The sequence below is a fragment of the Henckelia pumila genome, chromosome 4, assembly GCF_033568475.1.
Source record: "Henckelia pumila isolate YLH828 chromosome 4, ASM3356847v2, whole genome shotgun sequence".
In the NCBI taxonomy this organism is placed as follows: Eukaryota; Viridiplantae; Streptophyta; class Magnoliopsida; order Lamiales; family Gesneriaceae; genus Henckelia; species Henckelia pumila.
In genome coordinates, this window is record NC_133123.1 from 61,904,917 (window position 1) to 61,932,592 (window position 27,676).

General features: G+C 27.6%; 3 non-coding genes across 3 annotated transcripts; all 3 read left to right on the top strand.

Moving 5' to 3' along the window:
* The first annotated feature begins 282 nt into the window (after positions 1-282).
* On the top strand, positions 283-393 carry LOC140870137 (small nucleolar RNA R71). Its single transcript, XR_012147115.1, has one exon. It is a non-coding gene; the product is annotated as a small nucleolar RNA R71 (small nucleolar RNA).
* A 9,864-nt stretch (positions 394-10,257) lies between these two features.
* LOC140870083 (small nucleolar RNA R71) lies at positions 10,258-10,368 on the top strand. Its single transcript, XR_012147064.1, has one exon. It is a non-coding gene; the product is annotated as a small nucleolar RNA R71 (small nucleolar RNA).
* Positions 10,369-20,412: 10,044 nt separating this feature from the next.
* Positions 20,413-20,523, top strand: LOC140870084 (small nucleolar RNA R71). The gene has a single exon (XR_012147065.1). It is a non-coding gene; the product is annotated as a small nucleolar RNA R71 (small nucleolar RNA).
* The last annotated feature ends 7,153 nt before the right edge of the window (positions 20,524-27,676 follow it).

The following is a 27,676-nucleotide window of genomic DNA, read 5'->3' on the forward strand; positions in this document are numbered from 1 at the left end:
GACTCGATTTTTCTTGCTAAAGATGCAAGTTTAGCTTGAACATCTACATCATCTTTAAGATGATAAATACCACCCCCATTTATTGAATTATTGGTTTTACTTGGTGGTTCAATTGAGCTTATATTATCCCAATTTTGAGTATTTTCTGCTAATGACTCCAAATATTCCATAGCTTCATTTGGGTTTTTATCTTCAAAAGTTTCATTACACATGAATTCAATCATTTGCCTATCTTTAGGTATTAAACCTTCATAAAAGTGAGAAACTATCCTCCATATTTCAAAACCATGATGTGGGCATGTATTAAGTAACTCTTTATATCTATCCCAACATTGATAAAATATTTCCCCTTGTTTTTGAGAAAAAGTTGTAATTTGTATTTTAAAAGAGTTTGTTCTATGGGAAGGGAAAAACTTTTTTAGAAATTGTTGTTGCATTTCTTCCCATGATCTTATTGAACTTGATCTCAAATTTTGCAACCATGTTCTTTTTATCTTTTAAAGAAAAAGGGAAAAGCTTTAATCGAACAACATCCATGCTACAATTTTGATCATTATAAGTGTTGCAAACCTCCTCAAATTCTCTTAAATGCAAATATGGATTTACAGAATCTAGGCCATGAAAATTTGGTAAAAGTTGAATGATTTGTGGCTTAAAACTGAAATTAGACGCATCAGGAGGAAAAACTAAACAAGATGGTGTACTAGTTCTTATTGGATTCATATGGTGCCTAAGTGTTCTTGGTTGTTCATGTTCTTGATTATTATTATTATTATTATTATTATTATTATTATTATTATTATTATTATTATTATTATTATTATTATTATTATTATTATTATTATTATTATTATTATTATTATTATTATTATTATTATTATTATTATTATCATCATCAACTTGATTATTAGAATTATCCTCCATGTTTAAAATATTTTCAGATACTCGAACAAGTCTACCACTTTGTTTACGACTTCAAACAATCATACAATTAAAAACAACATACTATTTACATAATAACAAAATTAAACTATTTACATAATAACAAAATTAAAACTTCAAATACACAAATTATAAAATTGTCAAGGTTTCAAAGTTTCATTGTTGGTTTATTTAAGATTGCTTAAGAAAAATAAATAAAAGAAACTAAAATAAGAATAAACATAAAAGAACAATTAAATATTTATAAAAATATATCATATAATATAGTTCTCACTATATTAATATCAGATTAACCGATAATTAATATATGGTACCCATAATATATATATAAGTGCATAAATATAAATTGACATAAAATTAAATGTTGGATCAAATCACCATATTTCATTTAGAACAACCTGCAGAGCCACGCTATCGTCTAAATAAAATATATGACTTTTTATGTTAGATGCGATAAAGTAAATGTTAATTGCTAAAATGTAAATGTTAAATGTTAGTTGCGGAAAGTAAATGTTAATTGCGGAAAGTAAATGCTAGCTGCGGAAAGTAAATGTTAGTTGCGAGAAAGTAAATGTTAGATCAAATCACAATATATTATTTAAAAAAACGGCAGAGCCACGCTATTGTTTAAATAATATATATAACTTTATTAAAAATTGATGCATATATTTATAGTATATAATTATTGTAGAATTTATTTTATCATATTAGACAACAAATCAAGGTAACCACATTCAAGGTACCAAGTATTTGATGTAAATAGATAACAATAAATCATCCAAATTATATCTACAAATAAAGATCAATTAGTAAAACAAAATAAAAAATAGAAAATAAAGAATATAAAAATTATAAAAAATCTTACTTGACCAACAATGAAACCTTTTCACCTTGACATAAAAAGATTTAGCTTGCCATGAACATGAAACTCAAGAATAAGGATAAAAGAAATTTCATACTTGAACTTGAGAAACTTGCACACTCAAAATTTTATTCTCACACACACAATATTTATTTTACAAATGAGGAATTTCTCTACACTCTTGCACACTACAAAGCTTATACAACACATCTATTTATAGGCCAAATGAGATCAAGGGTCCAAGACTCATTAAATATGGAATAGTAAAGTTGGTGGGTGCTTGTCTCCTTGAATGTCAATACATTGACCCAACTTTAATTGACATGTTTGATGCCTTAGACTACCGATTTGGCTTCTGCACAAAACATATAACACGTAGCCCTTTGTCTATAGATGTGTTTTGACAACTCATTCACCCCTTTTGGATAAAATATGAAATACTTATGATATTTTTACTCCAAGCTGGTTATAGTAAAAGTAAATTTGTCTCCATTTTGATGTTTGATTATTTTGATCATCTTAATGAAGTTTTTGGAATTTCTTGTCTTCTACAAAGTTGAAGATGCCTCTTTTGTGATTCTACAGGATTTGAGATTACTCCATTATGACTTCTGTAGCTTGAGTAATTTTATTTTTACCAAACCTGCGCAAACCGTAAAATACAACATTTTAGTAAAACATTTAAATATAAACACATAACACTAAAATAATACAACTTCATAATTTTAATTAAACTTTAATTTTAAAAAACACTTTTTAACATATAAATAATTACAAATTTTAAGTTTCATCACACCCCCAAACCGGCTAATTTCTAGTCCCTTAGTAATAAAATTTCATAAACTCACAAGTTAGATTTTTATTCCTTAATATATATATTCAAATTTGCAAACTTTGAAATTTTAAAACATACTTGTAAGTAGATCATATGTTTATTTATAAATCTTGATATCAACTAATATATTAATATATAATTGGATGGGGTATACATATATATTTCACACAATATCAAAATATTAAATATATATAATTTATTTATATTAATATTTTCTAAAAACTTTGAGAATAATATAATCAAAATGATAATAGAAATCCTTTTCGTAACATGTATATCTTCAGGATTTTAATGTAAAAATCTCAACTCCATATTCTCTCGGGTTATGATATATATATATATTTTATATATATAACTGGTTTTCACTTATGGAGTTGAAAGAAAATTACACACTCATTGAAAATGGTTAATATGTAAAGCAGACAATCAAATAACCTAATATTAAAAATAAGATAGGATAATTTACAAAGAATAAACTCATTTTCTTTTTATTTTGTTTTTATTTTTTTTTTCTTTTTTGCTTGGCTGCAAAATTATTTTTACATAACCAAATACCTCCAATAAACTTTGAAAATGTAACATATTTTTTTTCAAAGTTTATTTATTTGTTTATTTTTTATGAGGTAAATCTATTACATTGATAATTATAGTAGAGATATTAATACTCTACATCTTTACAATCAAATTTCAAACAATCTTTGCAGCCAATTTTCATATGCACAATTTTTTTTTTTAAAAAATGGGTTTAATCTAGTAATCAACCATTTCTTAATAATCAATAAAAGCTTATAAGTTATTTTCTCAATTCTCACCTCTCACTCACAAAATTTATGTGAGTAAATATTGCACTTTTACAAATTAATTCCCTCAATTATACATGTTATTATTAAATCAATCAATATCACTTTAATTATATACTCATAAAAGTTTTAGAAAATATGTTATTTGAAAACACACAATTATATATTATTTATAACTTATATCCCATCAATTATATATTTTCTATTAAATTGATAAAAAAAAGAATAAATAAAAATATATACAAAAAGACTTCATTTTCTTAGTACTTTGCAATTTAAATATATACGAAATATTAAAATCTAATCTATTGTGATAATATGATAAATAAAAACTAATGCGTGTCAGGAGTTTTTGACTCCTTACTCTGCCATTGAAAAAGGAAAAATATATATTATTATAGAAATATATATTTTTTTAAATTTAAATTTTTTTTTTAAGATAAACCCTCCCCCAAACCTGAATATGACATTTTTTTTTAATTTTTTTTTAAAAGAAAAATAAAGAGTACATGATGAAAGAGATATCACCTAGAATTTATTGAAGATAAGGAACAAACACAAACCATTTCGTGACATGTTGAATCAATGATTCAGTTTCCTTTTCTTACTGGTTGGTTGAGACCAATTGATATTTGTTATAGCCGAATCAGGTTGATGAACAAAAGCTTGGAGATCATCAATTAATTGGTCGTCATTCGAAGCAGAGATGAGCATCCTTCGCGAATTTTCTGAAATGAAATTTTGTTCCACAGCTACATCAAGAAAAGTCAACAAACCATCATAATAGTTATTGATATTCAACAAGCCAACAGGTTTATTATGAATATTAAGTTGTGCCCAAGAAACAACATGAAAAATTTCTTCTAAAGTACCAAAACCACCTGGTAAGGCAATAAAAGCATCAGAATTATCTATCATTTTAGTTATTTTCTCGTACATTGATGAAACTTTCAACTCTTTCCCAACCGTAACACCTGTAATATTTCCTTCAGCTAAAGCTGTAGGAATAATACCCAAAACCTTACTACCTCCAAGATGAGCTGCTGTTGAAATAGATCCCATTAACCCAATATTGCCTCCTCCGTATACCAAGTGAATTTTTCTTTCTGCTAACTTTTTTCCAAGATTAATTGCTGCATCAACAAATATTTCACTCTTTCCAGTATTGGAACCACAAAATACACAAATATTTTTCAATTTTTGTGAAGCAGATCCTGCCATGTTTTTTTTTTAATTTTCTTTTCTGCAAAAATATAGAGATAGTTGAGTGATTTTATAAGGAAAACAAGGAATACGACAGAAATAGGAATACAGGTGTGAACATAATAACGAAAACAATAAAAATAATAATATATAATAATGACATGCATGCGTATATACAGCGATTGTGGCTCACAGTGTTCCTTCAATATTTATGAGTCGAGGGTTGGCTTACCATCCAATTTTCTTATAAATTGGCAAATAGGGTCTTTTTTAGTCAGATTCCCAAGACCATTACCATGACGCTGTGCTTGGAATAGTTTTCATAAATGGAGAAGTTGACCTTGCACATCTCCACTAGAATGCGTCTCAAGAGTCAATGAGATATCATCTAATGACTCTTTACTCAGCCCATTCTTAATGAAATCAATTTTATCTTCTCTATTTGTGGAAACATATCCCAAAGATCTGCATCGTCTATCACAAGTCCATCTGGCACATTTATGACAAACATCTAACCTCTTGGCCCTCCTTTTCTTCGTATAGGTGCTTTTTCCTAGTCCAGACATATTTGGAACAAGTAAGAATTTTGGAACTTCACCACCCAATCGAACTTTGGCCGGCTTCAATTATAAGACGAATATCCTCCGAAATTCCTTTTTGCATAAGCATTCTCAATCATTCACATCTACCTTCATAAATCATTCTCAGAACTTTTTTAGAAACAATGGAAAATATTTACCATGTTCTTTGATAGCTTCATCCATTTTGAAAATAAAGAATATTTTTTTTTTCAATTATTTTGGGAAATTGAAATAAAACCGACTAAAAGAAGTCACGGAGTACCGTTATCCGCCACTTAACCGGGAAGTGAACTCAATTCTGCAAAAATAAAATGAAAAAATAAGTAACAATTAATTTGGATCATATAAAGGCATAAACTCATCATTAAGAATTTCATTTTCTAAAAATGGTTTAAGTCTTTGTCCATTAACTTTAAACACATTATTATTTTTAGGATTTTCAACATCAACAACACCATGAGGATAAACATTTTTTACAACATATGGACCTGTCCATCGTGATCTAAGTTTTCCTGGAAACAAATGAAAGCGAGAATTATAAAGTAAAACTTTTTGTCCAATTTCAAACGATTTTCTCATAATATTTTTATCATGAAAGACTTTTGTTTTATCTTTATAAATCTTTGCATTTTCATATGCATCATTTCTTAATTCTTCTAGTTCATTTAGTTGCAATTTTCTTAATTTAGATGCATCATCTAAATTAGTATTAAATTCTTTAATAGCCCAATAAGCTTTATGTTCAATTTCAACAGGTAGATGACAATGCTTACCAAAAACTAATCTATATGGTGACATCCCCAATGATGTTTTAAATGCAGTTCTATATGCCCATAATGCATCACTTAATCTTAAAGACCAATGTTTTCGATTTGGATTAACAGTTTTTTTCCAAAATTTGTTTTATTTCTTTATTTGCAAGTTCAACCTGACCATTCGTTTGAGGGTGATATGGAGTAGAAACTTTATGTGTAATACCATATTTTCTTAACAACGAAGAAAATGATTTATTTATAAAATGACTTCCCCCATCACTGATTATAGCTCTAGATATTCCAAATCGACTAAAAATATTTTTTTTCAAAAATTTTATCACAACTTTATGATCATTAGTTCTACATGCAATCGCTTCAATCCATTTTGAAACATAATCGATAGCTACTAAAATATAAGTAAATCCAAGAGATAATGGGAATGGACCCATAAAATCTATTCCCCAACTGTCAAATATTTCAATAATCATGATTGGATTTAAAGGCATCATGTTTCGTTTTGAAATTGAACCCATTTTGTGACAATTTTCACAAGATTTGCAAAATGAATGCGTATCTTTGAATAAAAAAGGCCAATAAAATCCACATTGAAAGATTTTTGCAGCTGTTTTTTTTGACGAAAAATGACCTCCACATGCCTCAGAATGACAAAATTTAATAACACTACTTACCTCATTGTCGGGTATGCAACGTCGAAAAATTTGATCAGGACAATACTTAAACAAATAAGGATCATCCCAATAAAAATTTTTGACCTCTTTCAAGAATTTATTTTTATCTTGTGAACTCCAATGAGAAGGCATTTTATTTGTCACAAGAAAATTTACAATATTAGCAAACCAAGATATAGTAGTAGCATAGAATAGTTGATCATCCGGAAAATTTTCATTTATTGGTATTTCATTTTGAGACGATTCAAAAATTATTCTTGATAAATGATCGGCTACTACATTTTCTTTTCCTTTTTTATCTTTTATTACAAGATCAAATTCTTGTAACAACAACATCCATCTTATTAATCTCGGCTTAGCAACTTGTTTATTTGATAAATATTTTATGGCAGAATTATCAGTATAAACAATAGTAGTAGAACCAATTAAATAGGATCGAAATTTATCTAATGCAAACACTACTGAAAGTAATTCTTTTCCAGTTGTTGAATAATTGATTTGAGCACTATTTAAGGTTCTACTAGCATAGTAGATCACATGAGGTTTACCTTCTTTTCTTCGTCCTAACACGGCTCCTACAACATAATCACTTGCATCACACATTAATTCAAATGGTAAAGACCAAATCAGGAGGTTGTAAAATAGGTGATGTAGTTAAAAGATTAATTATCTTTTTAAAAGAAGTTTCACATTCTTGAGTCCATTCAAACTGTGCATCTTTTGTTAAAAGATTTGAAATTGGTTTCGATATTATGCTAAATTTTTTTATGAATCTTCTATAAAATCCCGCATGTCCCAAAAATGATCGAATTTCTTTAATCGTGTTTGGTGATGGTAAATTAGCAATAACATCAACCTTAGCTTTATCAACTTCAATTCCTTTTTCAGATATGACATGCCCTAACACAATTCCGGATTTAACCATGTAGTGACATTTTTCCCAATTTAAAACAAGATTTTTTTCTTCACATCTTTTTAAAACTTCTTCCAAATTTTTAAAACAGTTTTCAAATGAGTTTCCAAAAACAGTTATATCATTCATAAAAACTTCCACAAATTCTTCAATCATGTCACTAAAAATACTTAGCATGCATCTTTGAAAAGTTGCCGGAGCATTACATAAACCAAATGGCATTCTTTTAAATGCAAAAGTTCCAAAAGGACAAGTGAAAGTAGTTTTTTCTTGATCTTCTAATGATATTGGTATTTGATAATACCCCGAATACCCATCAAGAAAACAATAAAAAGGATTACCTGCCACTTTCTCTAAAATTTGATCTAAAAATGGTAACGGAAAGTGATTTTTTCTAGTTGCATCATTTAATTTTCTATAATCAATGCACATACGCCAACTAGATGGAATCCTAGCTTGTAATAATTCTCCCTTTTCATTTTGTATAACAGTGATGCCTGATTTTTTTGGTACTACTTGTGTTGGACTTACCCATTTACTATCCGAGATTGGATAAATAATTCCGGCATCTAATAATTTTAACACTTCAGTTTTAACAACTTCTTTCATGTGTGGATTTAATCTTCTTTGAGGTTGTTGATATTTTTAGCATTTTCTTCCAAGTGAATTCTATGCGTACAGATTAAAGGATTTATACCTTTTATATCTTGCAAAGTCCATCCAATTGCATTTTTATGCTTTTTAAGTAATATTATTAAATCTTCTTCTTGTTTTGGTAAGAGGGTAGAAGATATTACAATAGGATATGTTTGATTTTCACCAAGAAAAGCATATTTTAGTTCATTTGGCAAAGGTTTTAATTCAAGTTTTGGATGATCATCTTCTTTTACTTCTTCAAGTTCATTAATTTCTTCAAATAACTTTGATTTAAAAACACTTTCCACTAAATAAACTTTAGATTGTTGATTTAAGTTTTCTTGGTTTATATTTTCTTCCACAATTATTTCTATTGCATTATCATCTTCATCTTCATTAATAATTGGTTGTTTACATAAGTTGAACACATTAAGTTCTAAATTCATATTTCCAAAAGATAATTTCATTATTCCATTTCGACAATTAATTAAAGCATTTGAAGTTGCTAGAAATGGACGTCCCAATATTACTGGAATTTCATTATGCACTTCTATTGGTTGTGTATCCAAGACAATAAAATCCACATGATATATGAATTTATCGACTTGAACTAACACATCTTTTACGATACCTCAAGGTATTTTGATTGACCTATCAGCTAGTAAAAGAGTGACAGATGTAGGTTTTAAATCTCCCAACTTAAGTTTTTCATAAACTGAATAAGGAATTAAATTCACACTTGCTCCCAAAGCTAACAAAGCTTTTTTAATTTTATTTTTCCAATAATGCATGAAATTGTTGGACAACCTGGATCTTTATATTTTAAAGTAGAATTATTTTGAATAATAAAACTTACTTGTTCAGTTAAGAATGCTTTCTTCTTTATATTCAATTATCTTTTCACAGTACATAAATATTTTAAAAACTTTGCATAAGAAGGCACTTGTTTAATAATATCTAATAATGGAATATTTATTTTTACTTGTTTAAAAACTTCATAAATATCAGAATCATTTTTTTGTTTCTATTTATTAATAACTAATGCATGAGGGAAAGAAACATGTTTATTTGACTCACATATTATTTCAGATAATTTATCATCAACTTTCTTAATCTTAGGACTCAAAGTATCATCTTTCTCGAAAGTATCAAGATTTTCATCCTTACTTTTTGAGTTTGACTGATCTTTGTTTTCATCACTATATGGATCATTAACTATTTTATCACTTCTAAGAGTAATAACAGATTTTACTTGATCAAATTTTTCTTGATTTTGATTTTTAGGATTAGGTTGTGGTTGAGATGGAAATTTTCCTTTTTCATGAATATTAAGTGCAGATTCAAATTTTGCAAGAGTTTCTTTCAAATCATTCATAGATTGAATGTTTTGAATATTGATAGACTCTTGTTTTTGAATGTATGCATGAATTTCATTTTCAAAATGTTTTCTTAGAGGTGGGATATAAGGAGCATAACCTTGATGATTTTGGTTATTTTGAAAAGGTTGTTGTGAAGGTTGTGCATTATTATCGTTCCTCCAACTAAAATTAGGATGATTTCTCCAACCAAGATTATATGTTTGTGAAAAAGGATCTAATGTTGGTTTTTTAAAATTGTTAACATAATTGGCTTGTTCATGGAGGCATTCTTTAAATGAAGGCAAAGTAGGACAATTTTTTGTAAGATGATCATGTGTGTCACATATATGACAAACAATTTCTTGAACACTTTTTAATTGATCACTCTTTTTCATTTCTAATGACTCGATTTTTCTTGCTAAAGATGCAAGTTTAGCTTGAACATCTACATCATCTTTAAGATGATAAATACCACCCCCATTTATTGAATTATTGGTTTACTTGATGGTTCAATTGAGCCTATATTATCCTAATTTTGAGCATTTTCTGCTAATGACTCCAAATATTCCATAGCTTCATTTGGGTTTTTATCTTAAAAAGTTCCATTACACATGAATTCAATCATTTGCCTATCTTTAGGTATTAAACCTTCATAAAAGTGAGAAACTATCCTCCATATTTCAAAACCATGATGTGGGCATGTATTAAGTAACTCTTTATATCTATCCCAACATTGATAAAATATTTCCCCTTGTTTTTGAGAAAAAGTTGTAATTTGTCTTTTAAAAGAGTTTGTTCTATGGGAAGGGAAAAACTTTTTTAGAAATTGTTGTTGCATTTCTTCCCATGATCTTATTGAACTTGATCTCAAATTTTGCAACCATGTTTTAGCTTTATCTTTTAAAGAAAAAGGGAAAAGCTTTAATCGAACAATATCCATGCTACAATTTTGATCATTATAAGTGTTGCAAACCTCCTCAAATTCTCTTAAATGCAAATATGGATTTTCAGAATCTAGGCCATGAAAATTTGGTAAAATTTGAATGATTTGTGGCTTAAAATTGAAATTAGACGCATCAGGAAGAAAAACTAAACAAGATGGTGTACTAGTTCTTATTGGATTCATATGGTGCCTAAGTGTTCTTGGTTGTTCATGTTCTTGATTATTATTATTATTATTATTATTATTATTATTATTATTATTATTATTATTATTATTATTATTATTATATTATTATTTATTATTATTATTTATTATTATTATTATTATTATTATTATTATTATTATTATTATTATTATTATTATTATTATTATTATTATTATTATCAACTTGATTATTAGAATTATCCTCCATGTTTAAAATATTTTCAGATACTCGAACAAGTCTACCACTTTGTTTACGACTTCAAACAATCATACAATTAAAAACAACATACTATTTACATAATAACAAAATTAAACTTAATTTATACCTCCCCGGCAACGACGCCAAAAACTTGCTACGACTTAAATTGTAATTTACCCAAGTGTAGGTTGTCTGCAAGTAATATACTCGTGAGTACGAGATCGATCCACGGAGAGGATGCTGTAAGTTTAATTTTAGCAATGATATATTATAGATGAAAATATTATTATAAAACTTCAAATACACAAATTATAAAATTGTCAAGGCTTCAAAGGTTCATTGTTGGTTTATTTAAGATTGCTTAACAAAAATAAATTAAAGAAACTAAAATAAGAATAAACATAAAAGAACAATTAAATATTTATACAAATATATCATATAATATAGTTCTCACTATATTAATATCAGATTAACCGATAATTAATATATGGTACCCATAATATATATATAAGTGCATAAATATAAATTGACATAAAATTAAATGTTAGATCAAATCACCATATTTCATTTAGAACAACCGGCAGAGCCACGCTATCGTTTAAATAAAATATATGACTTTTTATGTTAGATGCGATAAAGTAAATGTTAATTGCGGAAATGTAAATGTTAAATGTTAGTTGCGGAAAGTAAATGTTAATTGCGAAAAGTAAATGTTAGTTGCGGAAAGTAAATGTTAGTTGCGAGAAAGTAAATGTTAGATCAAATCACAATATATTATTTAGAACAACTGGCAGAGCCACGCTATTGTCTAAATAATATATATAACTTTATTAAAAATTGATGCATATATTTATAGTATATAATTATTGTAGTATTTATTGTATCATATTAGACAACAAATCAAGGTAACCACATTCAAGGTACCAAGTATTTGATGTAAATAGATAACAATAAATCATCCAAATTATACCTACAAATAAAGATCAATTAGTAAAACAAAATAAAAAATAGAAAAAGAAAGAATATACAAAATATAAAAAATCTTACTTGACCAACAATGAAACCTTTTCACCTTGACATAAAAAGATTTAGCTTGCCATGAACATGAAACTCAAGAATAAGGATAAAAGAAATTTCATACTTGAACTTGAGAAACTTGCACACTCAAACTTTTATTCTCACACACACAATATTTATTTTACAAATGAGGAATTTCTCTACACTCTTGCACACTACAAAGCTTATACAACACATCTATTTATAGGCCAAATGAGAGCAAGGGTCCAAGACTCATTAAATGTGGAATAGTAAAGTTAGTGGGTGCTTGTCTCCTTGAATGTCAATACATTGACCCAACTTTAATTGACATGTTTGATGCCTTAGACTACCGATTTGGCTTCTACACAAAACATATAACACGTAGCCCTTTGTCTGTAGATGTGTTTTGACAACTCATTCACCCCTTTTGGATAAAATATGAAATACTTATGATATTTTTACTCCAAGTTGGTTATAGTAAAAGTAAATTTGTCTCCATTTTGATGTTTGATTATTTTGATCATCTTAATGAAGTTTTTGGAATTTCTTGTCTTCTACAAAGTTGAAGATGCCTCTTTTGTGATTCTACAGGATTTGAGATTACTCCATTATGACTTCTGTAGCTTGAGTAATTTTATTTTTATCAAACCTGCGCAAACCGTAAAATACAACATTTTAGTAAAACATTTAAATATAAACACATAACACTAAAATAATACAACTTCATAATTTTAATTAAACTTTAATTTTAAAAAACACTTTTTAACATATAAATAATTACAAATTTTAAGTTTGATCACACCCCCAAACCAGATAATTTCTAGTCCCTTAGTAATAAAATTTCATAAAATCACAAGTTAGATTTTTATTCCTTAATATATATATTCAAATTTGCAAACTTTGAAATTTTAAAACATACTTGTAAGAAGATCATATGTTTATTTATAAATCTTGATATCAACTAATATATTAATATATAATTGGATGGGGTATACATATATATTTCACACAATATCAAAATATTAAATATATATAATTTATTTATATTAATATTTTCTAAAAACTTTGAGAATAATATAATCAAAATGATAATAAAAATCCTTTTCGTAACATGTATATCTTCAGGAATTTTAATGTAAAAGTCTCAACTCCATATTCTCTCGGGTTATGATATATATATATATTATATATATAACTGGTTTTCACTCATGGAGCTGGAAGAAAATTATACACTCATTGAAAATGGTTAATATGTAAAGCAGACAATCAAATAACCTAATATTGAAAATAAGATAGGATAATTTACAAAGAATAAACTCATTTTGTTTTTATTTTGTTTTTATTTTTTTTCTTTTTTGCTTGGCTGCAAAATTATTTTTACATAACCAAATACCTCCAAGAAACTTTGAAAATGTAACTTATTTTTTTTCAAAGTTTATTTATTTGTTTATTTTTTATGAGGTAAATCTATTACATTGATAATTATAGTAGAGATATTAATACTCTACATCTTTACAATCAAATTTCAAACAATCTTTGCAGCCAATTTTCATATGCACAATTTTTTTTTTTAAAAAATGGGTTTAATCTTGTAATCAACCATTTCTTAATAATCAATAAAAGCTTATAAGTTATTTTCTCAATTCTCACCTCTCACTCACAAAATTTATGTGAGTAAATATTGCACTTTTACAAATTAATTCCCTCAATTATACATGTTATTATTAATTCAATCAATATCACATTAATTATATACTCATAAAAGTTTTAGAAAATATGTTATTTGAAAGCACACAATTATATATTATTTATAACTTATATCCCATCAATTATATATTTTCTATTAAATTGATAAAAATAAGAATAAATAAAAATATATACAAAAAGACTTCATTTTCTTAGTACTTTGCAATTTAAATATATACGGAATATTAAAATCTAATCTATTGTGATAATATGATAAATAAAAACTAATGCGTGTTAGGAGTTTTTGACTTCTTACTCTGCCATTGAAAAAGGAAAAATATATATTATAATAGAAAAATATATTTTTTTAAATTTTAATTTTTTTTTAAAGATAAACCCTCCCCCAAACCTAAATATGACATTTTTTTTTAATTTTTTTTTAAAAGAAAAATAAAGAGTACATGATGAAAGAGATATCACCTGGAATTTATTGAAGATAAGGAACAAACACAAACAATTTCGTGACATGTTGAATCAATGATTCAGTTTCCTTTTCTTACTGGTTGGTTGAGACCAATTGATATTTGTTATAGCCGAATCAGGTTGATGAACAAAATCTTGGAGATCATCAATTAATTGGTCGTCATTCGAAGCAGAGATGAGCATCCTTCGCGAATTTTCTGAAATAAAATTTTGTTCCACAGCTACATCAAGAAAAGTCAACAAACCATCATAATAGTTATTGATATTCAACAAGCCAACAGGTTTATTATGAATATTAAGTTGTGCCCAAGAAACAACATGAAAAATTTCTTCTAAAGTACCAAAACCACCTGGTAAGGCAATAAAAGCATCAGAATTATCTATCATTTTAGTTATTTTCTCGTACATTGATGAAACTTTCAACTCTTCCCCAACCGTAACACCTGTAATATTTTCTTCAGCTAAAGCTTTAGGAATAACAACCAAAACCTGACTACCTCCAAGATGAGCTGCTGTTGAAATAGATCCCATTAACCCAATATTGCCTCCTCCGTATACCAAGTGAATTTTTCTTTCTGCTAACTTTTTTCCAAGATTAATTGCTGCATCAACAAATATTTCACTCTTTCCAGTATTGGAACCACAAAATACACAAATATTTTTCAATTTTTGTGAAGCAGATCCTGCCATGTTTTTTTTTTAATTTTCTTTTCTGCAAAAATATAGAGATAGTTGAGTGATTTTATAAGGAAAACAAGGAATACGACAGAAATAGGAATACAGGTGTGAACATAATAACGAAAACAATAAAAATAATAATATATAATAATGACATGCATGCATATATACAGTGATTGTGGCTCACAGTGTTCCTTCAATATTTATGAGTCGAGGGTTGGCTTACCATCCAATTTTCTTATAAATTGGCAAATAGGGTCTTTTTTAGTCAGATTCCCAAGACCATTACCATGACGCTGTGCTTGGAATAGTTTCCATAAACGGAGAAGTTGACCTTGCACATCTCCACTAGAATGCGTCTCAAGAGTCAATGAGATATCATCTAATGACTCTTTACTCAGCCCATTCTTAATGAAATCAATTTTATCTTCTCTATTTTTGGAAACATATCCCAAAGATCTGCATCGTCTATCACAAGTCCATCTGGCACATTTATGACAAACATCTAACCTCTTGGCCCTCCTTTTATTCGCATAGGTGCTTTTTCCTAGTCCAGACATATTTGGAACAAGTAAGAATTTTGGAACTTCACCACCCAATCAAACTTTGGCCGGCTTCAATTATAAGACGAATATCCTCCGGAATTCCTTTTTGCATAAGCATTCTCAATCTTTCACATCTACCTTCATAAATCATTCTCAGAACTTTTTTAGAAACAGATGGAAAATATTTACCATGTTCTTTGATAGCTTCATCCATTTTGAAAATAAAGAAATATTTTTTTTTTCAATTATTTTGGGAAATTGAAATAAAACCAACTAAAAGAAGTCACGAAGTACCGTTATCCGCCACTTAACCGGGAAATGAACTCAATTCTGCAAAAATAAAATGAAAAAATAAGTAACAATTAATTTGGATCATATAAAGGCATAAACTCATCATTAAGAATTTCATTTTTTAAAAATGGTTTAAGTCTTTGTCCATTAACTTTAAACACATTATTATTTTTAGGATTTTCAACATCAACAGCACCATGAGGATAAACATTTTTTACAACATATGGACCTATCCATCGTGATCTAAGTTTTCCTGGAAACAAATGCAAGCGAGAATTATAAAGTAAAACTTTTTGTCCAATTTCAAACGGTTTTCTCATAATATTTTTATCATGAAAGACTTTTGTTTTATCTTTATAAATTTTTGCATTTTCATATGCATCATTTCTTAATTCTTCTAGTTCATTTAGTTGCAATTTTCTTAATTTAGATGCATCATCTAAATTAGTATTAAATGCTTTAATAGCCCAATAAGCTTTATGTTCAATTTCAACAGGTAGATGACAATGCTTACCAAAAACTAATCTATATGGTGACATCCCCAATGATGTTTTAAATGCAGTTCTATATGCCCATAATGCATCACTTAATCTTAAAGACCAATGTTTTCGATTTGGATTAACAATTTTTTCCAAAATTTGTTTTATTTCTTTATTTGCAAGTTCAACCTGACCATTCGTTTGAGGGTGATATGGAGTAGAAACTTTATGTGTAATACCGTATTTTCTTAACAACGAAGAAAATGATTTATTTATAAAATGACTTCCCCCATCACTGATTATAGCTCTAGATATTCCAAATTGACTAAAAATATTTTTTTTCAAAAATTTTATCACAACTTTATGATCATTAGTTCTACATGCAATCGCTTCAATCCATTTTGAGACATAATCGACAGCTACTAAAATATAAGTAAATCCAAGAGATAATGGGAATGGACCCATAAAATCTATTCCCCAACTGTCAAATATTTCAATAATCATGATTGGATTTAAAGGCATCATGTTTCGTTTTGAAATTGAACCCATTTTGTGACAATTTTCACAAGATTTGCAAAATGAATGCGTATCTTTGAATAAAAAAGGCTAATAAAATCCACATTGAAAGATTTTTGCAGCTGTTTTCTTTGACGAAAAATGACCTCCACATGCCTCAGAATGACAAAATTTAATGACACTACTTACCTCATTGTCGGGTATGCAACGTCGAAAAATTTGATCAGGACAATACTTAAACAAATAAGGATCATCCCAATAAAATTTTTGACCTCTTTCAAGAATTTATTTTTATCTTGTGAATTCCAATGAGAAGGCATTTTATTTGTCACAAGAAAATTTATAATATTAGCAAACCAAGGCATAGTAGTAGCATAGAATAGTTGATCATCCGGAAAATTTTTATTTATTGGTATTTCATTTTGAGACGATTCAAAAATTATTCTTGATAAATGATCGGCTACTACATTTTATTTTCCTTTTTTATCTTTTATTACAAGATCAAATTCTTGTAACAACAAAATCCATCTTATTAATCTCGGCTTAGCATCTTGTTTATTTGATAAATATTTTATGGCAGAATGATCAGTATAAACAATAGTAGTAGAACCAATTAAATAGGATCAAAATTTATCTAATGCAAACACTACTGAAAGTAATTCTTTTTCAGTTGTTGAATAATTGATTTGAGCACTATTTAAGGTTCTACTAGCATAGTAGATCACATGAGGTTTACCTTCTTTTCTTCGTCCTAACACGGCTCCTACAGCATAATCACTTGCATCACACATTAATTTAAATGGTAAAGACCAATCAGGAGGTTGTAAAATAGGTGATGTAGTTAAAAGATTAATTATCTTTTTAAAAGCAGTTTCACATTCTTGAGTCCATTCAAACTGTGCATCTTTTGTTAAAAGATTTGAAATTGGTTTCGATATTATGTTAAATTTTTTTATGAATCTTCTATAAAATCCCGCATGTCCCAAAAATGATCGAATTTCTTTGATCATGTTTGGTGATGGTAAATTAGCAATAACATCAACCTTAGCTTTATCAACTTCAATTCTTTTTTCAAATATGACATGCCCTAACACAATTCCGGATTTAACCATGTAGTGACATTTTCCCAATTTAAAACAAGATTTTTTTCTTCACATCTTTTTAAAACTTCTTCCAAATTTTTAAGACAGTTTTCAAATGAGTTTCCAAAAACAGTTATATCATTCATAAAAACTTCCACAAATTCTTCAATCATGTCACTAAAAATACTTAGCATGCATCTTTGAAAAGTTGCCGGAGCATTACATAAACCAAATGGAATTCTTTTAAATGCAAAAGTTCCAAAAGGACAAGTGAAAGTAGTTTTTTCTTGATCTTCTAATGATATTGGTATTTGATAATACCCCGAATACCCATCAAGAAAATAATAAAAAGGATTACCTGCCACTTTCTCTAAAATTTGATCTAAAAATCGTAACGAAAATTGATCTTTTCTAGTTGCATCATTTAATTTTCTATAATCAATGCACATACGCCAACTAGATGGAATCCTAGCTTGTAATAATTCTCCCTTTTCATTTTGTATAATAGTGATGCCTGATTTTTTTGGTACTACTTGTGTTGGACTTACCCATTTACTATCCGAGATTGGATAAATAATTCCGGCATCTAATAATTTTAACACTTCAGTTTTAACAACTTCTTTCATGTGTGGATTTAATCTTCTTTGAGGTTGTTGATATTTTTAGCATTTTCTTCCAAGTGAATTCTATGCGTACAGATTAAAGGATTTATACCTTTTATATCTTGCAAAGTCCATCCAATTGCATTTTTATGCTTTTTAAGTAATATTATTAAATCTTCTTCTTGTTTTGGTAAGAGGGTAGAAGATATTACAATAGGATATGTTTGATTTTCACCAAGAAAAGCATATTTTAGTTCATTTGGCAAAGGTTTTAATTCAAGTTTTGGATGATCATCTTCTTTTACTTCTTCAAGTTCATTAATTTCTTCAAATAACTTTGATTTAAAAACACTTTCCACTAAATAAACTTTAGATTGTTGATTTAAGTTTTCTTGGTTTATATTTTCTTCCACAATTATTTCTATTGCATTATCATCTTCATCTTCATTAATAATTGGTTGTTTACATAAGTTGAACACATTAAGTTCTAAATTCATATTTCCAAAAGATAATTTCATTATTCCATTTCGACAATTAATTAAAGCATTTGAAGTTGCTAGAAATGGACGTCCCAATATTACTGGAATTTCATTATGCACTTCTATTGGTTGTGTATCCAAGACAATAAAATCCACATGATATATGAATTTATCGACTTGAACTAACACATCTTTTACGATACCTCAAGGTATTTTGATTGACCTATCAGCTAGTAAAAGAGTGACAGATGTAGGTTTTAAATCTCCCAACTTAAGTTTTTCATAAACTGAATAAGGAATTAAATTCACACTTGCTCCCAAAGCTAACAAAGCTTTTTTAATTTTATTTTTCCAATAATGCATGAAATTGTTGGACAACCTGGATCTTTATATTTTAAAGTAGAATTATTTTGAATAATAAAACTTACTTGTTCAGTTAAGAATGCTTTCTTCTTTATATTCAATTATCTTTTCACAGTACATAAATATTTTAAAAACTTTGCATAAGAAGGCACTTGTTTAATAATATCTAATAATGGAATATTTATTTTTACTTGTTTAAAAACTTCATAAATATCAGAATCATTTTTTTGTTTCTATTTATTAATAACTAATGCATGAGGGAAAGAAACATGTTTATTTGACTCACATATTATTTCAGATAATTTATCATCAACTTTCTTAATCTTAGGACTCAAAGTATCATCTTTCTCGAAAGTATCAAGATTTTCATCCTTACTTTTTGAGTTTGACTGATCTTTGTTTTCATCACTATATGGATCATTAACTATTTTATCACTTCTAAGAGTAATAACAGATTTTACTTGATCAAATTTTTCTTGATTTTGATTTTTAGGATTAGGTTGTGGTTGAGATGGAAATTTTCCTTTTTCATGAATATTAAGTGCAGATTCAAATTTTGCAAGAGTTTCTTTCAAATCATTCATAGATTGAATGTTTTGAATATTGATAGACTCTTGTTTTTGAATGTATGCATGAATTTCATTTTCAAAATGTTTTCTTAGAGGTGGGATATAAGGAGCATAACCTTGATGATTTTGGTTATTTTGAAAAGGTTGTTGTGAAGGTTGTGCATTATTATCGTTCCTCCAACTAAAATTAGGATGATTTCTCCAACCAAGATTATATGTTTGTGAAAAAGGATCTAATGTTGGTTTTTTAAAATTGTTAACATAATTGGCTTGTTCATGGAGGCATTCTTTAAATGAAGGCAAAGTAGGACAATTTTTTGTAAGATGATCATGTGTGTCACATATATGACAAACAATTTCTTGAACACTTTTTAATTGATCACTCTTTTTCATTTCTAATGACTCGATTTTTCTTGCTAAAGATGCAAGTTTAGCTTGAACATCTACATCATCTTTAAGATGATAAATACCACCCCCATTTATTGAATTATTGGTTTACTTGATGGTTCAATTGAGCCTATATTATCCTAATTTTGAGCATTTTCTGCTAATGACTCCAAATATTCCATAGCTTCATTTGGGTTTTTATCTTAAAAAGTTCCATTACACATGAATTCAATCATTTGCCTATCTTTAGGTATTAAACCTTCATAAAAGTGAGAAACTATCCTCCATATTTCAAAACCATGATGTGGGCATGTATTAAGTAACTCTTTATATCTATCCCAACATTGATAAAATATTTCCCCTTGTTTTTGAGAAAAAGTTGTAATTTGTCTTTTAAAAGAGTTTGTTCTATGGGAAGGGAAAAACTTTTTTAGAAATTGTTGTTGCATTTCTTCCCATGATCTTATTGAACTTGATCTCAAATTTTGCAACCATGTTTTAGCTTTATCTTTTAAAGAAAAAGGGAAAAGCTTTAATCGAACAATATCCATGCTACAATTTTGATCATTATAAGTGTTGCAAACCTCCTCAAATTCTCTTAAATGCAAATATGGATTTTCAGAATCTAGGCCATGAAAATTTGGTAAAATTTGAATGATTTGTGGCTTAAAATTGAAATTAGACGCATCAGGAAGAAAAACTAAACAAGATGGTGTACTAGTTCTTATTGGATTCATATGGTGCCTAAGTGTTCTTGGTTGTTCATGTTCTTGATTATTATTATTATTATTATTATTATTATTATTATTATTATTATTATTATTATTATTATTATTATTATTATTATTATTATTATTATTATTATTATTATTATTATTATTATTATTATTATTATTATTATTATTATTATTATTATTATTATTATTATTATTATTATTATTATTATTATTATTATCAACTTGATTATTAGAATTATCCTCCATGTTTAAAATATTTTCAGATACTCGAACAAGTCTACCACTTTGTTTACGACTTCAAACAATCATACAATTAAAAACAACATACTATTTACATAATAACAAAATTAAACTTAATTTATACCTCCCCGGCAACGACGCCAAAAACTTGCTACGACTTAAATTGTAATTTACCCAAGTGTAGGTTGTCTGCAAGTAATATACTCGTGAGTACGAGATCGATCCACGGAGAGGATGCTGTAAGTTTAATTTTAGCAATGATATATTATAGATGAAAATATTATTATAAAACTTCAAATACACAAATTATAAAATTGTCAAGGCTTCAAAGGTTCATTGTTGGTTTATTTAAGATTGCTTAACAAAAATAAATTAAAGAAACTAAAATAAGAATAAACATAAAAGAACAATTAAATATTTATACAAATATATCATATAATATAGTTCTCACTATATTAATATCAGATTAACCGATAATTAATATATGGTACCCATAATATATATATAAGTGCATAAATATAAATTGACATAAAATTAAATGTTAGATCAAATCACCATATTTCATTTAGAACAACCGGCAGAGCCACGCTATCGTTTAAATAAAATATATGACTTTTTATGTTAGATGCGATAAAGTAAATGTTAATTGCGGAAATGTAAATGTTAAATGTTAGTTGCGGAAAGTAAATGTTAATTGCGAAAAGTAAATGTTAGTTGCGGAAAGTAAATGTTAGTTGCGAGAAAGTAAATGTTAGATCAAATCACAATATATTATTTAGAACAACTGGCAGAGCCACGCTATTGTCTAAATAATATATAACTTTATTAAAAATTGATGCATATATTTATAGTATATAATTATTGTAGTATTTATTGTATCATATTAGACAACAAATCAAGGTAACCACATTCAAGGTACCAAGTATTTGATGTAAATAGATAACAATAAATCATCCAAATTATACCTACAAATAAAGATCAATTAGTAAAACAAAATAAAAAATAGAAAAAGAAAGAATATACAAAATATAAAAAATCTTACTTGACCAACAATGAAACCTTTTCACCTTGACATAAAAAGATTTAGCTTGCCATGAACATGAAACTCAAGAATAAGGATAAAAGAAATTTCATACTTGAACTTGAGAAACTTGCACACTCAAACTTTTATTCTCACACACACAATATTTATTTTACAAATGAGGAATTTCTCTACACTCTTGCACACTACAAAGCTTATACAACACATCTATTTATAGGCCAAATGAGAGCAAGGGTCCAAGACTCATTAAATGTGGAATAGTAAAGTTAGTGGGTGCTTGTCTCCTTGAATGTCAATACATTGACCCAACTTTAATTGACATGTTTGATGCCTTAGACTACCGATTTGGCTTCTACACAAAACATATAACACGTAGCCCTTTGTCTGTAGATGTGTTTTGACAACTCATTCACCCCTTTTGGATAAAATATGAAATACTTATGATATTTTTACTCCAAGTTGGTTATAGTAAAAGTAAATTTGTCTCCATTTTGATGTTTGATTATTTTGATCATCTTAATGAAGTTTTTGGAATTTCTTGTCTTCTACAAAGTTGAAGATGCCTCTTTTGTGATTCTACAGGATTTGAGATTACTCCATTATGACTTCTGTAGCTTGAGTAATTTTATTTTTATCAAACCTGCGCAAACCGTAAAATACAACATTTTAGTAAAACATTTAAATATAAACACATAACACTAAAATAATACAACTTCATAATTTTAATTAAACTTTAATTTTAAAAAACACTTTTTAACATATAAATAATTACAAATTTTAAGTTTGATCACACCCCCAAACCAGATAATTTCTAGTCCCTTAGTAATAAAATTTCATAAAATCACAAGTTAGATTTTTATTCCTTAATATATATATTCAAATTTGCAAACTTTGAAATTTTAAAACATACTTGTAAGAAGATCATATGTTTATTTATAAATCTTGATATCAACTAATATATTAATATATAATTGGATGGGGTATACATATATATTTCACACAATATCAAAATATTAAATATATATAATTTATTTATATTAATATTTTCTAAAAACTTTGAGAATAATATAATCAAAATGATAATAAAAATCCTTTTCGTAACATGTATATCTTCAGGAATTTTAATGTAAAAGTCTCAACTCCATATTCTCTCGGGTTATGATATATATATATATTTTTATATATATAACTGGTTTTCACTCATGGAGCTGGAAGAAAATTATACACTCATTGAAAATGGTTAATATGTAAAGCAGACAATCAAATAACCTAATATTGAAAATAAGATAGGATAATTTACAAAGAATAAACTCATTTTGTTTTTATTTTGTTTTTATTTTTTTTCTTTTTTGCTTGGCTGCAAAATTATTTTTACATAACCAAATACCTCCAAGAAACTTTGAAAATGTAACTTATTTTTTTTCAAAGTTTATTTATTTGTTTATTTTTTATGAGGTAAATCTATTACATTGATAATTATAGTAGAGATATTAATACTCTACATCTTTACAATCAAATTTCAAACAATCTTTGCAGCCAATTTTCATATGCACAATTTTTTTTTTTAAAAAATGGGTTTAATCTTGTAATCAACCATTTCTTAATAATCAATAAAAGCTTATAAGTTATTTTCTCAATTCTCACCTCTCACTCACAAAATTTATGTGAGTAAATATTGCACTTTTACAAATTAATTCCCTCAATTATACATGTTATTATTAATTCAATCAATATCACATTAATTATATACTCATAAAAGTTTTAGAAAATATGTTATTTGAAAGCACACAATTATATATTATTTATAACTTATATCCCATCAATTATATATTTTCTATTAAATTGATAAAAATAAGAATAAATAAAAATATATACAAAAAGACTTCATTTTCTTAGTACTTTGCAATTTAAATATATACGGAATATTAAAATCTAATCTATTGTGATAATATGATAAATAAAAACTAATGCGTGTTAGGAGTTTTTGACTTCTTACTCTGCCATTGAAAAAGGAAAAATATATATTATAATAGAAAAATATATTTTTTTAAATTTTAATTTTTTTTTAAAGATAAACCCTCCCCCAAACCTAAATATGACATTTTTTTTTAATTTTTTTTTAAAAGAAAAATAAAGAGTACATGATGAAAGAGATATCACCTGGAATTTATTGAAGATAAGGAACAAACACAAACAATTTCGTGACATGTTGAATCAATGATTCAGTTTCCTTTTCTTACTGGTTGGTTGAGACCAATTGATATTTGTTATAGCCGAATCAGGTTGATGAACAAAATCTTGGAGATCATCAATTAATTGGTCGTCATTCGAAGCAGAGATGAGCATCCTTCGCGAATTTTCTGAAATAAAATTTTGTTCCACAGCTACATCAAGAAAAGTCAACAAACCATCATAATAGTTATTGATATTCAACAAGCCAACAGGTTTATTATGAATATTAAGTTGTGCCCAAGAAACAACATGAAAAATTTCTTCTAAAGTACCAAAACCACCTGGTAAGGCAATAAAAGCATCAGAATTATCTATCATTTTAGTTATTTTCTCGTACATTGATGAAACTTTCAACTCTTCCCCAACCGTAACACCTGTAATATTTTCTTCAGCTAAAGCTTTAGGAATAACAACCAAAACCTGACTACCTCCAAGATGAGCTGCTGTTGAAATAGATCCCATTAACCCAATATTGCCTCCTCCGTATACCAAGTGAATTTTTCTTTCTGCTAACTTTTTTCCAAGATTAATTGCTGCATCAACAAATATTTCACTCTTTCCAGTATTGGAACCACAAAATACACAAATATTTTTCAATTTTTGTGAAGCAGATCCTGCCATGTTTTTTTTTTAATTTTCTTTTCTGCAAAAATATAGAGATAGTTGAGTGATTTTATAAGGAAAACAAGGAATACGACAGAAATAGGAATACAGGTGTGAACATAATAACGAAAACAATAAAAATAATAATATATAATAATGACATGCATGCATATATACAGTGATTGTGGCTCACAGTGTTCCTTCAATATTTATGAGTCGAGGGTTGGCTTACCATCCAATTTTCTTATAAATTGGCAAATAGGGTCTTTTTTAGTCAGATTCCCAAGACCATTACCATGACGCTGTGCTTGGAATAGTTTCCATAAACGGAGAAGTTGACCTTGCACATCTCCACTAGAATGCGTCTCAAGAGTCAATGAGATATCATCTAATGACTCTTTACTCAGCCCATTCTTAATGAAATCAATTTTATCTTCTCTATTTTTGGAAACATATCCCAAAGATCTGCATCGTCTATCACAAGTCCATCTGGCACATTTATGACAAACATCTAACCTCTTGGCCCTCCTTTTATTCGCATAGGTGCTTTTTCCTAGTCCAGACATATTTGGAACAAGTAAGAATTTTGGAACTTCACCACCCAATCAAACTTTGGCCGGCTTCAATTATAAGACGAATATCCTCCGGAATTCCTTTTTGCATAAGCATTCTCAATCTTTCACATCTACCTTCATAAATCATTCTCAGAACTTTTTTAGAAACAGATGGAAAATATTTACCATGTTCTTTGATAGCTTCATCCATTTTGAAAATAAAGAATATTTTTTTTTCAATTATTTTGGGAAATTGAAATAAAACCGACTAAAAGAAGTCACGGAGTACCGTTATCCGCCACTTAACCGGGAATTGAACTCAATTCTGCAAAAATAAAATGAAAAAATAAGTAACAATTAATTTGGATCATATAAAGGCATAAACTCATCATTAAGAATTTCATTTTTTAAAAATGGTTTAAGTCTTTGTCCATTAACTTTAAACACATTATTATTTTTAGGATTTTCAACATCAACAGCACCATGAGGATAAACATTTTTTACAACATATGGACCTATCCATCGTGATCTAAGTTTTCCTGGAAACAAATGCAAGCGAGAATTATAAAGTAAAACTTTTTGTCCAATTTCAAACGGTTTTCTCATAATATTTTTATCATGAAAGACTTTTGTTTTATCTTTATAAATTTTTGCATTTTCATATGCATCATTTCTTAATTCTTCTAGTTCATTTAGTTGCAATTTTCTTAATTTAGATGCATCATCTAAATTAGTATTAAATGCTTTAATAGCCCAATAAGCTTTATGTTCAATTTCAACAGGTAGATGACAATGCTTACCAAAAACTAATCTATATGGTGACATCCCCAATGATGTTTTAAATGCAGTTCTATATGCCCATAATGCATCACTTAATCTTAAAGACCAATGTTTTCGATTTGGATTAACAATTTTTTCCAAAATTTGTTTTATTTCTTTATTTGCAAGTTCAACCTGACCATTCGTTTGAGGGTGATATGGAGTAGAAACTTTATGTGTAATACCGTATTTTCTTAACAACGAAGAAAATGATTTATTTATAAAATGACTTCCCCCATCACTGATTATAGCTCTAGATATTCCAAATTGACTAAAAATATTTTTTTTCAAAAATTTTATCACAACTTTATGATCATTAGTTCTACATGCAATCGCTTCAATCCATTTTGAGACATAATCGACAGCTACTAAAATATAAGTAAATCCAAGAGATAATGGGAATGGACCCATAAAATCTATTCCCCAACTGTCAAATATTTCAATAATCATGATTGGATTTAAAGGCATCATGTTTCGTTTTGAAATTGAACCCATTTTGTGACAATTTTCACAAGATTTGCAAAATGAATGCGTATCTTTGAATAAAAAAGGCTAATAAAATCCACATTGAAAGATTTTTGCAGCTGTTTTCTTTGACGAAAAATGACCTCCACATGCCTCAGAATGACAAAATTTAATGACACTACTTACCTCATTGTCGGGTATGCAACGTCGAAAAATTTGATCAGGACAATACTTAAACAAATAAGGATCATCCCAATAAAATTTTTTGACCTCTTTCAAGAATTTATTTTTATCTTGTGAATTCCAATGAGAAGGCATTTTATTTGTCACAAGAAAATTTATAATATTAGCAAACCAAGGCATAGTAGTAGCATAGAATAGTTGATCATCCGGAAAATTTTTATTTATTGGTATTTCATTTTGAGACGATTCAAAAATTATTCTTGATAAATGATCGGCTACTACATTTTATTTTCCTTTTTTATCTTTTATTACAAGATCAAATTCTTGTAACAACAAAATCCATCTTATTAATCTCGGCTTAGCATCTTGTTTATTTGATAAATATTTTATGGCAGAATGATCAGTATAAACAATAGTAGTAGAACCAATTAAATAGGATCAAAATTTATCTAATGCAAACACTACTGAAAGTAATTCTTTTTCAGTTGTTGAATAATTGATTTGAGCACTATTTAAGGTTCTACTAGCATAGTAGATCACATGAGGTTTACCTTCTTTTCTTCGTCCTAACACGGCTCCTACAGCATAATCACTTGCATCACACATTAATTTAAATGGTAAAGACCAATCAGGAGGTTGTAAAATAGGTGATGTAGTTAAAAGATTAATTATCTTTTTAAAAG